The 14,671-nt window shown below is 48.3% G+C and overlaps 1 protein-coding gene across 1 annotated transcript in view; it reads left to right on the plus strand.

Annotated features, from left to right (window-relative positions):
- MXD4 (MAX dimerization protein 4) overlaps positions 1-14,671 on the plus strand; it is a 53,487-nt gene that overhangs the window by 21,225 nt on the left and 17,591 nt on the right. The window lies entirely within an intron of this gene.

Below are 14,671 nucleotides of genomic sequence, written 5' to 3' on the forward strand. Positions count from 1 at the left end.
ATGTGTCTGCAGGCAAGCATGCTATACTAAAAAATTCCGTTCACTTCAGTAGGCCTTTATTAAGCACCTACTGTGTGCTAGGCACTAGGGACAGGAAAACAAAAGGGAAACCAATCCCTTCCCTTAAAGAGGAAGTACAGACAAAATAATCCCTAAGGGAGTTGATGGATACTTGGGAGATGAGGAAAGGTCTCTAGTGGCAGGGGCAAGGGATACCCAAGCTGCACTTGGAGGGAGAGCCACTCTAGGAGTCAGACAGCCTGCATTTGATTCCTGGCTCGTTACTGCCTACCTATGTGACCTTGGGCAAGGGACGTGGCTTCTCTGAGCTTAACTTTCCTCCTCAGCTGCATGAGTCCTGCAGGCAGCCCCATTCTTGCTGGAGCTGGTTTATGCTAGCCGCAGAGGTGCAGGAGTCTAGGGGAGGGGTTCCCTGCAAAACTCAGCCTGATCTCCATGAAAGGGACAGGACAACTCTCCCTTCCTCTCCTTCCTCCTCCACCCTATTCAGCTATCTCTCCATCTACATCCAACCCTCTGAGGTCTGGGTGCTCAAAGACAGGTCTCATCCTTTTTACATGACCATGCCCACTTCCTGGCCGAACAAGTAAGTAAGGTTCAGCACCCTAGATCTCTGTACTGAGAGGGAGGTTGAGGTAGGGGATCTGTGAGGTCACTTCCTACAAATGAGCTATTCCAAAGGGTGCCCCCAGCTGCCTCCCCTGTGTTCCAAGAGTCTCAGGCTTTATAGGGTTTAGAGCTAGAGAAACTGGAGCCCAGAGAAGGCCCCCAAATTGCCCAGGGTTACACAGGTTATAAGTGGCAGAGCTGGGACTTAAGATTAGGACTAATGTGTCTGAGGCTGAGATTCTTTCCATGACGTCACACTGCTGCTTCCCACTAGACTCTAACCATGTACTCAAGTCGTAGAATGTGAAATGTCTCAACTGGAAAAGAACCTTAGAGTATAGGCAATCAGAACTAGAGGGACCTTACTGCAGAATATTGGAGCTGGAGACACTTAAGAACACAGAATGTCAGAGCTAAAAATGCTTGGAACACAGAATGTCAGAACTGGAAGGGATCTTAGAACATAGAATGTCAGAGCTGGAGACACTTTAGAACACGGTGTCAGAGCTAGAAATGCTTGGAACACAGAATGTCAGAACTGGAAGAGATCTTAGAACATAGAATCTCAGAGCTGGAGACAGTTTAGAACACAGAATGTCAGAGCTGGAAGGGATATTAGAACCCAGTGTCAAAGCTGGGAAGGGCCTTAGAACACAGAATGTCAGAGCTGGAAACATTTTAGAACACAATGTCAAAGCTAGAAATGGTTGGAACACGGAATGTCAACTGGAAGGGATCTTAGAATCTAGAATGTCAGAACTGGAAGGCAGCTTAGAGGCCGTCTAACCCAACTCACTCATTCTACAAAGGAACATGAGTCGTAGGGAAGGGGGAGGTAACTTGCCTGAGGGCACATGGCGAGTTAGTGACAGAACTGGACTTCCAGTCTGTGACTACTTGGCTCCAGCTCTTTCCACTAGTTGAGTCGCCTAAACAAGACGGTCATCTCTAGTGGTGCTTTGGATCCTTGACTAGGCCTGTCACATCTTCTGTATCTTGGTAGAAAAGGGCATCCTTTTCCCAAAGGCCTTGCCCTTTATTCCTCCTCCTTCTTTTATCCTTTCCTCCCTCCCTTGGCTCCCCAGCTGGGAAATGTCTTCTGTTACTTCCTTAAATTGTTGGTGTTCTGGCCCCGACCTCCGCCCAGTGCTGGAGGATGGCTTCTGTGAGGCTTGTTCCTGAGTCCCAGCGCCTTTCTTTTCCTTGCCTTTCCCTGCCAAGTGGGGCTGAGTGAGCCTTTGGGTCCCCTCAGCAGCCTACCCTCAGCTGGATTATGACAGAAAAAGCAGAGCCTGAGGAAGTGACCCGTCCAAAGGAATGGTGAACCTCTGCCCCTGAAACCTTGGGGTTTGAGAGACCAACCAGGAGCCGTAGATTTGTATGATTTATTCCCAGGCCAGTGTGGTCAAAACATTTTGTTGTGGGAAGGGAGCGGGAAGCCTTGAGTTTGAATCCTGCAGGCCCTGTGTCTCAGTTTTCTCATCAGTAAAATGGGCACAGTGATACAGATCTATATCATCTGCTTCATAGAGTGGTTGCGAGAAAAATCCTGTATCAACTTTAAAACAGTAAAGAAACAGGAACCGGTAGTAGTCATGGTACTAATCAACAGTACTTAATAAGTTGGTTGGGCAAGTCCCTTTGCTTCTCGGGGTCCTCTATTTTCCTGTCATTTATGACTTTAAAATGGCCTTTTCTGTAGCTAGGATTAGGGCACCACGAATGGTAAGCTTGTAGAAACCATCCCGGTCCTCCCGAGGCTTTGTGACTTTGCGGTGGTGCCCTCTCTCCTTGGAGGAACCCAGCCTCCCTTTTTCTGCCTCCTAGTCCTGTTGCAGGCAGACCCTGCTTAGTTAGGATTTCCTTATGTTGATTGTCAGAGCTGCAGAGGCGTTTGGAGAGGACCTGGTCTAGAACCTCCCTGCACAGGAGTCTCTTTCTAGAACCTCCCGGACCTCGTAAAGCCGTCTAGCCTTCTGCTTGAGAACTGCCCGGGGACAGGGAGCTCTATGCCATTAAATGATGAAGGTCAGGACCAATATTCCTTCAGTCAATCAGCAAGCATTTATTAAGCACCAGCCACGTGCCAGACGCTGGCGTTCAGTGCCTGTGGCACCCATGTTTCTAGCTTTTAAGGCTTCCAAGGTGCTGTCCTACCAACATACCTGTGAGGCAAATGATGCCAGGATTAGTATTCTCATTTTATAGACAAGGAAATGGAAACTGTGAGGAGCTTTTAAATTCTTAGTGTAGACATCCTCCCACCCACGCTTATTAAAACAAAACAAAAGTGACCAGAATGAGATGTTTTGTTACCCACAGTTATACCAAGAGCTTTGTGCTGAGCAGTGTGTCTGCTCTTATCCAGGTTAGATAGTGACATGCACAAAGCATGCAGCAAAGGAAAGACGGAAGTGATCTACCCGAGGTCACACAGCTAATAAATAAGTGGTCTGAACCCAGCCTCCTGACTCCAAGTTCATGATTCACACTGTTCTCCTGGGCTACCGTGTAGTGGGGTGTATGCCTAAACATCCTGTGGGCTGCCTGGATTTTACATTTTCCTCATAATTTGGAGGGGTACCTCTGCATTAACTTGGAAGCTCCTCAAATCTGGGCCCACATCCTTTTTTTTTTCTTTTGTAACAGCCGTTTGTCTCTATCCAAAATGGGGCCCTGGGGACTAGGTTGGGTGAGGCTGGAATGATGGGAGTAAGCCTGGGAAACAGCACCTGAGGGGGACAGGGCATGCATGCTTCCTCAAATGGCCAGGCCAAAGGGAAGTTGATTAAAAAAAAATGAACAACACAAAAGTTCTTTCATATCTTAAGAGTGACAAAGCATTTCCTTTACTACCCTGTGATGTAGATAGTATATATATTTTCACCTCCATTTTACAGGTGAAGAAACTGAGGCTTAGAAAGTCGAGGTCATGTGCTTTCCTTATATCTAGCATGCCTGCCCCTCCCCCCTTCTAGTGTTGAATTCCTGCCTTTAAATACCACCCTCTTTGAAGCCAGCCAACACAGAGCACATGAACTCATCTCAGTGGTGCAGGCGCCGTGTGATGTTATGTGGGTATCTCCGTTTTATTCCCCAGTTAGACTGAGCTACAGGGAGGCAGGGCCTTAGTCCGGACCTTCTTCAGGCCTTGTTTTTTCTTTAGTGTCTAGCAGTGTTCTACACACAGTAGGAAACAAGGCAGGTATAAGGGTAGGGAAAATCCTGAAGCTGGCGCTTGGGAGCCTTGGTTTGAACCCTGGCACTGCTGCTTGGATGACGTTTCTAAGAGAGCCCCCACGTAATAAAATCTCCGAGATGGAAGGGACCTCAGGTCACAAAGTCCAGCCTCTTGTCCCAGTCTTGCCTGGGTGACCCCTCCCTGGACCGCACGCAGTCCTTTGCTGCTTGCTAGGGACATGACCTTGGCCAAGTCCCGTAACCTCTACGGGCTTCAGTTTTCTGATCTGTAAAATAAGGAGGTTGGGCTACCTGGCCCCTGCGGGGCTTTTTTGTTTAAAATCAACAGTCTTCTGCTTCCATATCACTTAGTGGTTTTTGCATCATTCCCAACTCCCGACTTTGGATTGAAAAATGATCGTGTTGATTTGAAATTGCCCCATTTGGGAACATGAACGGCCCCCAGGGTTTGGGACCTGGGCAGGTCTTGACCTTTGCTCCCTAAAGCTGTCTGTCCACAGTGTTTTCTCATGACAACCCTATGATACAAGTAGCACAAGTGCTATTATTATGATTTTGCAGATGAGGACAGTGGGGCTCCGGTCACACAGCGGCAGAACCCGGGACTCGAACTCGAGTCTTTTCTGACTCAGGTACACAGCTCTATCTATCCCTTGAGCAGAATTTAGGAAACAACTGTGTGGGTTTTCCCTGATCCAGCAGACTTGGGACCCCATGCCTCTGTGAAAGGGATAGTTGTCCCTCTGGCCTAGAATGAGCGTCTGTCATGAGCAAAGCTTTATGTGCCTTTGTGTCCCTGGACACTGAGTTCTTCCTGGGCTGAAAGTTTGGGCACCAGGTAAAGAATTTCTTGTCTGCTACAAGCCATGAAGAATGTCTACTACTCTGAGGAGAGGCTGCTATCTGCTTTAGTGGAGAGAGTGCCCATGGTGATCAGATCAGAGGGCAGAGCTCAGAGCAGTGGGTAGAAGTAGCAGTGAGTTTAAGTAGAAGGCTTCCTTACTGTCAAAGGTATCCAGAAGTACAGTGGGCAGCCTCATGAGGTAGTGAGTTCCCCATCACTATTGGTGTTCAAGTGGAGTCTGGGTAAGGATGAGTAAGGGAGATTCCTATTCAGATACAGATTAAACTGGAAGCCCTCGGAGGGAAGTCTAAGTATTGAAGGAAAGAAGGAAGGATTCCAAGTCCTTCCTCTCTCTAGCCCTCCAGGTCTAGAAAATGGAGGCAATTTCTGAATTGATCAGGCCTAAAGGGTCAGGGCAGTGGGCTGCCGAGGAGGGGACAGTGAGAAGACTAAATGCTTCCTTTCTCAGGAGGCCCAGATTCTAGAACAGAGCCTGATGACAGAATCTCCTAAATTTAGCGCCTCCCGTTCTTTTTCCCAAAAGAAGTCCTTGCCAGTCCTCACCCCTGGAAGCTGCTGATGGACCAGCCCCAGGAAGTAAACAGATCGGGCCTGCATTTCCTAAGCCCAGGACACAGTGTTTCCCCCGGGCTGCACGGCTGAGACACAAGTGCCCAAAGCCGCTTTGTCATTAGGTAGCGGACAAAGTGCTTCCAGAAACCACCGAGATAAGAAAAATGGATTTGGATTCTCTCTGAAAGGCCGTGGTGAGCTGGGAGGAAGCACCCCGTACTTGCTCGGTTGTCCCAGGCGACTTAGTAACCCAGTGTTTGTTTCCTGAGGCCAGCGTGGTTTGGGGAAGGAGCCAACTTGGAAGTCAGAAGACTCCGATTTGAATCCTGACTCTGCTGGTTGCTAACTGTGTGATCAGTCAGCCTTTACCTGCTCTGGGCCTCAGTATTCTGATCTGTAAAATGGGGAGAATAATACCTGAACCCTGTGCCTTGCAGGGATATTAGGCAGGGAAAAGAATTTTGTAAATCTGGAAGTTGAGAAAGAGATGTGATAGTTTGTGGTCATTAATAAGAGCTGCATAAACAGGCCTCAGGAGGAGAATGTGGCAAACTAAAATAAAGTGTTTTACAAATGCAGCAGCTTCTGAGGTCTGCGGCACATTTTCCCAGTCTCTTCCACCTTCAGCATCCCTATTTGCAGGCTTAGGTGGTAAGAAGTCACACGCAGCCCAATGTCTTCTGCCTTCTTCATTTTGGCCCAGAGCACCAGATCCAGTTGGAAGATGGGGGCTTGAGTGTAGGCCTTGCCACCGTTTCCTAGCTGGGCCACCGAGCAGGCCGTTTCACTGTTGAGGGCTTCAGTGGAAATTGAAGCTTTTGAAATGGAGATTTGGACTGAGCAGCTTCCAGGCTCTCTTCTAATTGAATTCCCAGGGTGATGGTGAGGTGGTGGGTTGCTGTTGGTTTCCTACCCCCAGATCATGCAGGTTGTGCTCAGCCTGCTACTTGGTCTCTGATATCTCTTGTGTCTCCACTGCTCCATGATCCTTGATGTGATGAGTGGGCCCTCCCAGACCCAGCGATCTGATTGTTCCAGGATGTTTCCCCTTTTCATGTTAGCCAGCCTTCTTAGCAGCAAGGACCCGGGGGCAGCTTGGCCCTTGCAGGGTCAGTGGGAGGGTGTTTTTGAATGGGGATCCTGGACTTGGGATTAGGAGACCTGGGTTCAGATCCTGGCTCTAACCCTGCATTAACTGTGTGGTCTTAGGTAAATGACTTAATTTCTTGCCATTGTGTTTTTTTGCTAATACCTGGCCCACCTACATCACAAGGTTGTAATGAAGAGTTTTGTGACTATAAAGTTCTTTAGAATGTGAGCTATTATAATTATTTGTTATTGTTATAGTGAAGACTAGGCTTGCTGGCAAACTAAGAGAAAAGGAGCCAGTATAGAAGAGACTGAAGACTCAGGAAAGGAGATGATTGATGGAACAAGGGCCAGCATAGGAATGACCTCTCACCTACCCCATTGACTCCAGGCCCTTCTGTGGCAACAAAATTCCTTCTCAGCCTGGCTCCAACCCACCTTTCTAGTTTGTTCATACATAACTTCCCTTCCTGAGCTCAAACTGGCTTCCTTTCAGTTTCTCACATTCAAAAACTGCATTTCCTCCCCCCGTGCTTTTGTCCAAGCTGTACCTCATGCCTGAAGTGCATTCCCTCTGCGCTCCTTCTTAGAATCCTCCTACATGAGGCCTTTTGAGATTTTCCTCTCCCAGGTGCTAGTGCCTACTCCAAAATTATTTTATTTTCATTTTAAAGGATGTTAATGAAATTAATCAACACATGGGAACAGAACTCCCAGCACCAAGCACATGGCACATGGCTTTGAACATAGTAGGTGCATAACAAATGTGTGTGGTTGAAAATGCTGAGTTGGGCAATTGGATACAGCAGTGGATTGACTGCTAGGCTTAGGAGTCAGGAAGACCCGAACACAGACCCTGCCTCAAGTCACTGTGTGGCTCTGGGCAAGTCAATGAATTTTGGGTTTCTGCTTCTCTTACCCACCCCTGCCCCTTCACAATCTGCTTTGTTTATCATACTTGAGTAAGTAGAGTGGATTGTCCATGCCTTGAGAGTACAGTTTATGTAATTTCAAAATGAAACTTTGTATCCCCAGAGCTTTAGCACAGGGCAGCCATTAATGTTTGTTAAAGGATGGGTGGAGCGGAGAGGGAGGACATTCAGGTGGAGAGGAGACATTGAGGGGACTGGCCTGAGAATGTCATTTCTCTAGTTTCAGAGCCTCTGCCCCTCCCAGGAAGGGTTATAGCTGTTAGGAAGCGGTTGGCCAGTTCTCAGCGGCCATTTGTTGGAGGCGTCCCCAGAGTCCGTGGTCCAGCAGTGCTCCCAGGATCCCTCTGCAGCCGCTCCTTAGGTGCCTTTGGCATCTGGGGCAGAAGGAATCCCAGCCTGAGGGCAAACCCTGTAGTCAAAGAAGGAAGGAAAGATTCAAATTTGATTCTATTTCAGGTTTGAATTTACAATGAAGCTTCCACTTTCCATCCCCCACCCCTCCCCTCAAATCCAGAAGCCTTAGGGATTAATGGCGCTACTACTACTAAGAGCTCACATGTCTGTGGAGCATTCTGGCTTAGAGGGCACTTGTGTTTATTATCTCACTTCTTTCTCACAGCACCCCTGGGAGATGGACATTCCAAGTATTATTGGTATCCACATTTTCAGAAAAAGATGAGACAGCAGAAGGTAAAAGAGGCCAGGTCACTTATCTAAGATGACCCAGCTGTTAAATAGGTTGAGGAGCTGGGACTTCAAAATACCCACATGACAAACATGTGTCCATGTGGACAGAGGACTCGATGTTCTCAGATGAAGACTACGGAGCACTTTCCATTAGTGTTTCTAGAACATGAAAGCACCACACAGGTTTGGGGTGGAGAGGCAGAGGGTAGTCCAGGCGGAAGTGATATAATTCTAGAAGAGTTGAGGCATGCTAGACTGTGGAAGGCTTTGAATGCCAGGAGGGTGAATTTGAACTTGACTTGAAGGCAATGGCCCGCATGGCATGGTGGATGGGACACTGGACTCAGAGTCCCTGGTCCTCTCCCCACTCCACCCTCCATTTCCACTTGTCTTTCTCCCCCTTTCTCTGGACTGTGTAGCCCAGAGAGAATTTCTCAGGCCTTTTTCTACCATCTTGTCAAGTTTGAGATACAATGTACCAAGGTTCTGCCTTTATACATTGATGAGGGGAAAACATTTGGTCCATTCCTGGGCTTCAGAGCCCGCCTGACATATGATCTGGGCAGTGCCACATTACTGGGCACCAGGGCTGTGGGCTGGCAGGGGAGCCTCAGTGGCACAGACCCAGTAGACACCTAGATCTCCTGTGAGGCCGACTCATGAAACTGAAGAGTAAAACCCCAGCCAAATAGCACAGGGAGATGGTGGGTGCCAGTCTGGCAGGACACACTGTACTTGCCCCCTCCCTGTTCCCCAAAGACCTTAGACCCCAGGCTGAAATTTTAAATTCTAGGCTCCTGAGGGAAACTTCTGGCAGACCTTGTGAGGACTGTGCCCCCTGTCTCCCAATGTCCTTTCCCTTCTTTTTCTATCCTACTCAGTTCCTATCTTATCCCTAATGAGGTGTTAACTATAGCTTGATTGAGGGTTTCTCCTTCTGGGAGTTAGCCCTCGCATAGGAGACTGAAAAGCCTTCAGAGCTCTCTAGAAAAAGAACTCTGGGCATTGTGGTAGACTGGGGCATATCTGTTGGGCGGTGTGGTCAGAGGAAGCTTCTCCAGCCCCAAATCACACCACATAGATCCTCATATCCTGCGTCTGAGTGGGGCCATTCCTGGGCATAGGAACACCTTCCAGGGAGGGAAGGACCCCTAACATCTCTGCATCCATGCTTCTGATTTCACTGCCTTCTCCGAATTCCCTTGGCTAGCCTGTTAGCTCATAAGACTGAGAGCCATCAAATGTAAGAATAATAGGATTTTTAAAATGACAGAATCCTAGCATCCCAGAGTCTTGAATCATAGAACATGGATTCTCAGAGCTAGCACAGACCATAGTAGTCACCTGGTCCACCTTCCAAGAGGGGGAAACTGAGACCTAGTGGAGCGGGAATGGCTCACTGATGACCACTATAGCAGCTATAGCCAGTCTGGGGTTTGCACCTAGGTTTGCTGAGCCCGGAGTCAGTTCTGTTTTCTTGCCTTGTGTTGCTTTTGGATTCCAGTGAGCACACTGCCAGTGCCTTGGGCCTAAGTGGAGGCTCAGGACATGGGATCCCTGGCATCTAGCACAAGGCCTTACCCATAGCAGGTACTTGGTGAGTGCCAACTGAATTGAAGGTGAGATGCAAATGGGAGTTTTGGTAAAGGCACCTACATAACCATAGTTTGTCCCTTCATTTGGTATCCTGCACCAGAGAGAGACTATGTGCCTGCCCCATGGCCCTTAGAGTCTAACATGGGGAATGGTGCAGACCTCCTGTTTTCTTCTAGTTAAGTGTGAGCTCCTCGAGGGCAGATTTTCTAGTTTTTGTCTTTCTGCTCTGGGGGCCTGGCACACAGTACGCACGTCAACACTTGTTAAATTGAATTGGAAACACAGGTAACTGCTGAATCTCTGCTGACCTCGGGTTGGTGAGGAACAAAGCACCCCTGAGATCTGAGGGTCAGTATCATCCCTGATGGATGGAAATGGAAAAAGAACCAAAGGGGAAGTTCTCTAAATGGAGAAAGGCCGGGAGTGGTTCAGGATGTCGGCTTAGCTAGCAGTGTCTGGAAGGTCAGGAGGATGTCGGCCTCCTCCCCATAGGGTTCAGTTAAACTGTTGTGTGCCTGACTGGGAGGTGGTGGGACCTTGAGAGGCCTGAGTGTACTGGCTCCCTCAGGTATTGACAGCTAAGCTCGAAGTTAGTGGAAAGAACATTGTCCCAAGACCTGGGCTGCATCCTGGGCTTTAGCAGAATTAGGCGAGACATTCCCCGTCTTTAGGCTTTAGTTTCTTATTTGTCTGATGAAGAAGTTGGACCGGGTGACCTCTAGGTCTCTTCTAGCACCAGGTGTATGATCTTAGGATCCTGCTACTCCTGCTGCTGCTTTGTGAACCATATCCAGGTCAGGGAAGTATTGAAACCTTCACTGTCATCCACCCACTGTTGCTTCCTTGGGTCAGACTTCAGCCATCAGCAGCCTCTGACCCCATCCCCCCCATATTCAACCTTTCCCTGTCCTCTCACATCCACCCCCTTCTTTCTCTCCTCTGACACTGCCACCACCCTGATGTAGACCTTTATCATCTCATGCCTGGATCATTACTCTAGCCTGCTGATGGCTCTGCCCACTCCAGACTGTCTTCCTTTCAGCTGCCAAAGTCATGTTCCTCCAGCTCGGGTCTGATTTCATCACTTCCAGCTCCATTCAATAAACCCTAGTTATTCCCCTCTTATTTCCAGGATCAAATATGAAATCTTCTGTCAGATGTTCAAAGCCCTTTATGGCCTGGTCCCCTCTTTTTCACTCTTCTCCCATCTTCCTTCCCTCCATGTATTCTGTGCTCCAGTGACACCGACTGACCTCCTTCCTGTTCCTCACAAGACATTCCATCTCCCAACAGCCTTCATTGTCACTGACTGTCCCCCCTGCCGGGAATTCTCTCCCTCCTCACTTCCACTTCCTGGCCTCCCTGACTTCCTTCAGGTCTCAGCTAAAATCCCACTTTCTACAAGAAGCTTTTCCTGTTATGCTTAATGCTACTTTAAAGGCATAGTCAGGTCTCTCTGGCTTTCACCGAATAGGCCCCAGCCCAAGCCTCACTTGCTCATTGTTTGGGTTTTGATGGCTCAGAGTGAGCGTAAATAGCAGTTGTTTCTGTTCTGGCCAGAAACTGTGGTCTTCCCCCTCCCCCATTGATTCTTTTGTGAAGGCAAAAGCAGACAATCTTTTACCCCAATTCTTATCTAGCCTTTAACTGCTGAATGGGTGTTGCCTCAGACAAACTGAGACCTGGGAAAGGCCTTAGCTTAAAAAGGCCAAGGTCTTCCACTGCATCTGGTGGTCCTGACCTATGTCTTGCCATTGAACTCTGGAGGAGAGAGTGAGGCTGATGACTTTGCACAGCCCTGCCTCACTTAAATCCAGTTCACTTGCATGTCAAGACATCACCCTCCTGTTGTCGTGGGTCCTCTTCTAGAATGAAGGATGACAACAACAAACAATACCAGTACCTTCCCTCTGTTGATAATTCCCAGTTTACCCTGTAGGCAGCTTATTCGTACAGCTGTCTCCCCCTCAGACTGGGAGCTCCCTGAGGGCAGGATTGTTTCTTGCCCTTCTTTGTATTTCGAGATGCTTAGCACAGTACTTGGCACTTAGTGGGCTCTTAGTAAATGCTTGTTGACTGGCAAATTCCAGATTGTTCAATTTTAGCACGTCTTACTCTGTGATGTTCTGTGGTTACCTTCGAAGGGCCATCCTAGCTCTGACACTCAATGGGATCTGTTCTAAGGTTCCTTCCAGCTCAGACGTTCTCTCAGACGTTCTCTATCCCTGTCAATCCTCCAAAGTTCTCTGGGACTTCACATAATTACAGAATATGAGAGCTGAGAAGGCCTGAAGAACACAGGACACAGAATGTCAGAGTGACAAGAGATACCATCTAGTACTGGGGACCCCAGCAAGTCACAAAAACCTAACCTGAATCCCCACTTTTTTCTTCCTCCATCCTGTTAATTCCCCACTCTTCTGCTCTTGGTTCAGCTGTGCTTTAGACACTTTCAGACCCAGACTTCTGCCTCCAAGCAGATTAAGTGACATCTCCATTTTACAGATGAGCCCAGAAAAGTTAAGTCTCTCCCCCAAAGTCAGAAACATCAAAAGTAACTGAGTGGCGACTAGAACCCCAGTGTCCTGGCCCGCAGGTCAGTGATCCCTGGCCTACCAGGCTGTCTGAACTAAAACAAACAGATTCTGCTGTCCTTCCCCCTCCCCCCCCAATATTATCTATCACTCTGCTGCTAGCTTTCCAGACTAGTGAGGATCCTTGCTGCACGTAGGCTGGTGCTTGGATGTCAGACACACTATTAATGGCCTCTATTTGAAACCCTTCCAAGGCTTGTGCACCACCAGCATAGTCTTAAAAGCCCAGGGTCACCTCCATACCATGAGAAGGAGGAGGACAGTCTTCATGGAAGAAGACAACCCATGACCCAGAACAATAGCATGAGTTTTCTTCTTTCTCCTCTCTGCTGTCTTGAGCCTTCTCTCTCTCCCTCCCTCCCTCATTCCCTCTCTCCCTTCTCCCTCTCTACCCTCCTCCTCTCTTTTTCTCCTTCTCTCTTTTTCTCTTTTCTCTCCTCTACCCTCTATTTATTTCCCTTCCCCTCTCCTCTTCTTTCTCTCCCTCTCTTTCTTCTCTTTCTCTCTCCCTTCTCTTTCTCCTCTCTTTCTCTCTCTGAGACACACACACACACACACACACACAAATTGATGAAGCCATGCCTTACTCATGTGGCTGCTACCCATTCTCTGTGCTTTGTGAAAGGATAGAGGCCAGGAGTTAGCCTTTGTGGCCTAGGGTTACCTTACTTTCTTTCTTCCAGATTGGCTTTTTCCCTCCCTGTTATTTTCTGTCTCTCTGGGCCTGGAGTCCCCTGGGGAGCCTTTCACTTCCCATCTCCAGGCATGGTGAGAAGTTTGCAATATCATGCTTAACTAAGGGGATAGGCCGTAGATCCAGTGTGTGCTTGGGGGGTGGGGTGGGAAACATGGCCGTTTCCATCAGTGGCATGGAGGCCTCCTACATGGAGGATTGGGAAAGGGAGGCATGGAAATCTTGCCTAAAGCACTACCTGACTGCACCTGTAGTAGAGCTGGTCTTTCCCTTCTCCAAGAAGGCCAAGGTTTGGGTGTTTTTTGGTGTTTTCTATAGGCAGAAAGCATTTCGGTGGTGGTGGTGGTGGTGGTTTTGGTCTCATTTGACCCATGAATTCCATAAGCATTCGACCTGAGGAGGCATAGTGTAGTGGAAAGAGTTGAGTCAGAAGACCTGGATTTGAATCCTGACTTTGCAACTTACTATGAAACCTTGGTCAACTCTCTGTGCCTCAATTTCCCACTCTGTAAAATGAGGGGGTGGCGGTAGCTGCTCTCTGAACTCTCTTCTGGCTCTAAATCCTACAGATTCTGAGGGTGGGAATTGATCTTGTAGCCTTTGGAGGTGGGGCAGGAGCCAGCCAAACAAGACTTATATAACCGTTTATGTAACCAGCAACAGATGTCAGCCCATAAGGCTCATAGGGACTCTGGAACTGTTCTCCAGGGGGTCTTGTCAGACTAGAGGAAATCTTTGGGAGACAGTCTCCACCCTCCCCAGTGCTAAGGGGGAGAATGGATCTGGCTAAGTTTTCCTTGTCCGCTGGGATTCTGAAAATGCATTTCAAATGTGTTCAAGAGAAATGAAAGTATTTTTAAAAAGGAAGCTATTTCTGACAACTTTCTGCCTGGGGGAGGGGGATGGCGAGGGCAAGATGGTCCTATAGCATTCCACTCTGCGTGGCTGCCATTGAGGTCTCCTGGGGGACGCTTGTGAAGGTTGTTTCCCAAAGGAGATTCCAGGAACAGGGACAGAAGGTCACCTTGGTGGCTGCATGGAGTGAGGTGTTTTCACGTCTCTTCAGCATTTCCATCATCATAAACTCTCAATTCGTGATTTTCAGGATAATGGTTTGAAGTGCCTTCGGGGAGTCAGAGGCTGAAGTTCAGGTCTCAGCTGTGGTCTTTGTGAGTCATGTGACTTTGAGCACTCCCTTCGACTCTGTACCTTGATTTCCTCATCTGTTAAATGAGAAGAAGCCTGTATCATGTGATCTCTAGGTATCTTTTAGCTTGAAGTGCCATGGTTCTAGTCTGAACTACACAAGGAGAAAACAATGGTGGGGGATAGTCTTGGGGAGGTAATGAGTTCCCTGTCCCTGGATATCTTCAAGTGACAGTTGGACAACCACTAGTGATAAGTGCACATCTTATCCTTAGTCTTTTCCCATTTGCAGAGCTCATGCCTCACAGTAACCTTAGGAGATTAGGAGTCTAAGGATTAGTCCCATTTTACAGATAGAAAGACCTAGAAAGGGGTAATGACTTGTCTAGAATATAATGGTTAGTCTATGTAGGAACTGGAACTCCAAAATAGACTTTTGGATTTGAGAAGGGATTCAACCATCATCTAGTCAAACCCAGGTCTTTCCATCCTGGATCCAACGTCCTTCCACCAGTCCAGCAAAGTGCAGAGAGAGGGGGTCCAGCGAGGGATGACTTGTGTCTCCTCTGCTTCTCAGAGGGGCTCCAGAGGGGCCTCCTGCTATGAGCAGAAGACACAAAAATCCAGAATGCTTTAAGGCCCAAGCACTTTCCTAGCAGATGGTACATATAGCTTGCTTAGTTTA

This window comes from Trichosurus vulpecula, chromosome 6 (assembly GCF_011100635.1).
Source record: "Trichosurus vulpecula isolate mTriVul1 chromosome 6, mTriVul1.pri, whole genome shotgun sequence".
Taxonomy (NCBI): domain Eukaryota; kingdom Metazoa; phylum Chordata; class Mammalia; order Diprotodontia; family Phalangeridae; genus Trichosurus; species Trichosurus vulpecula.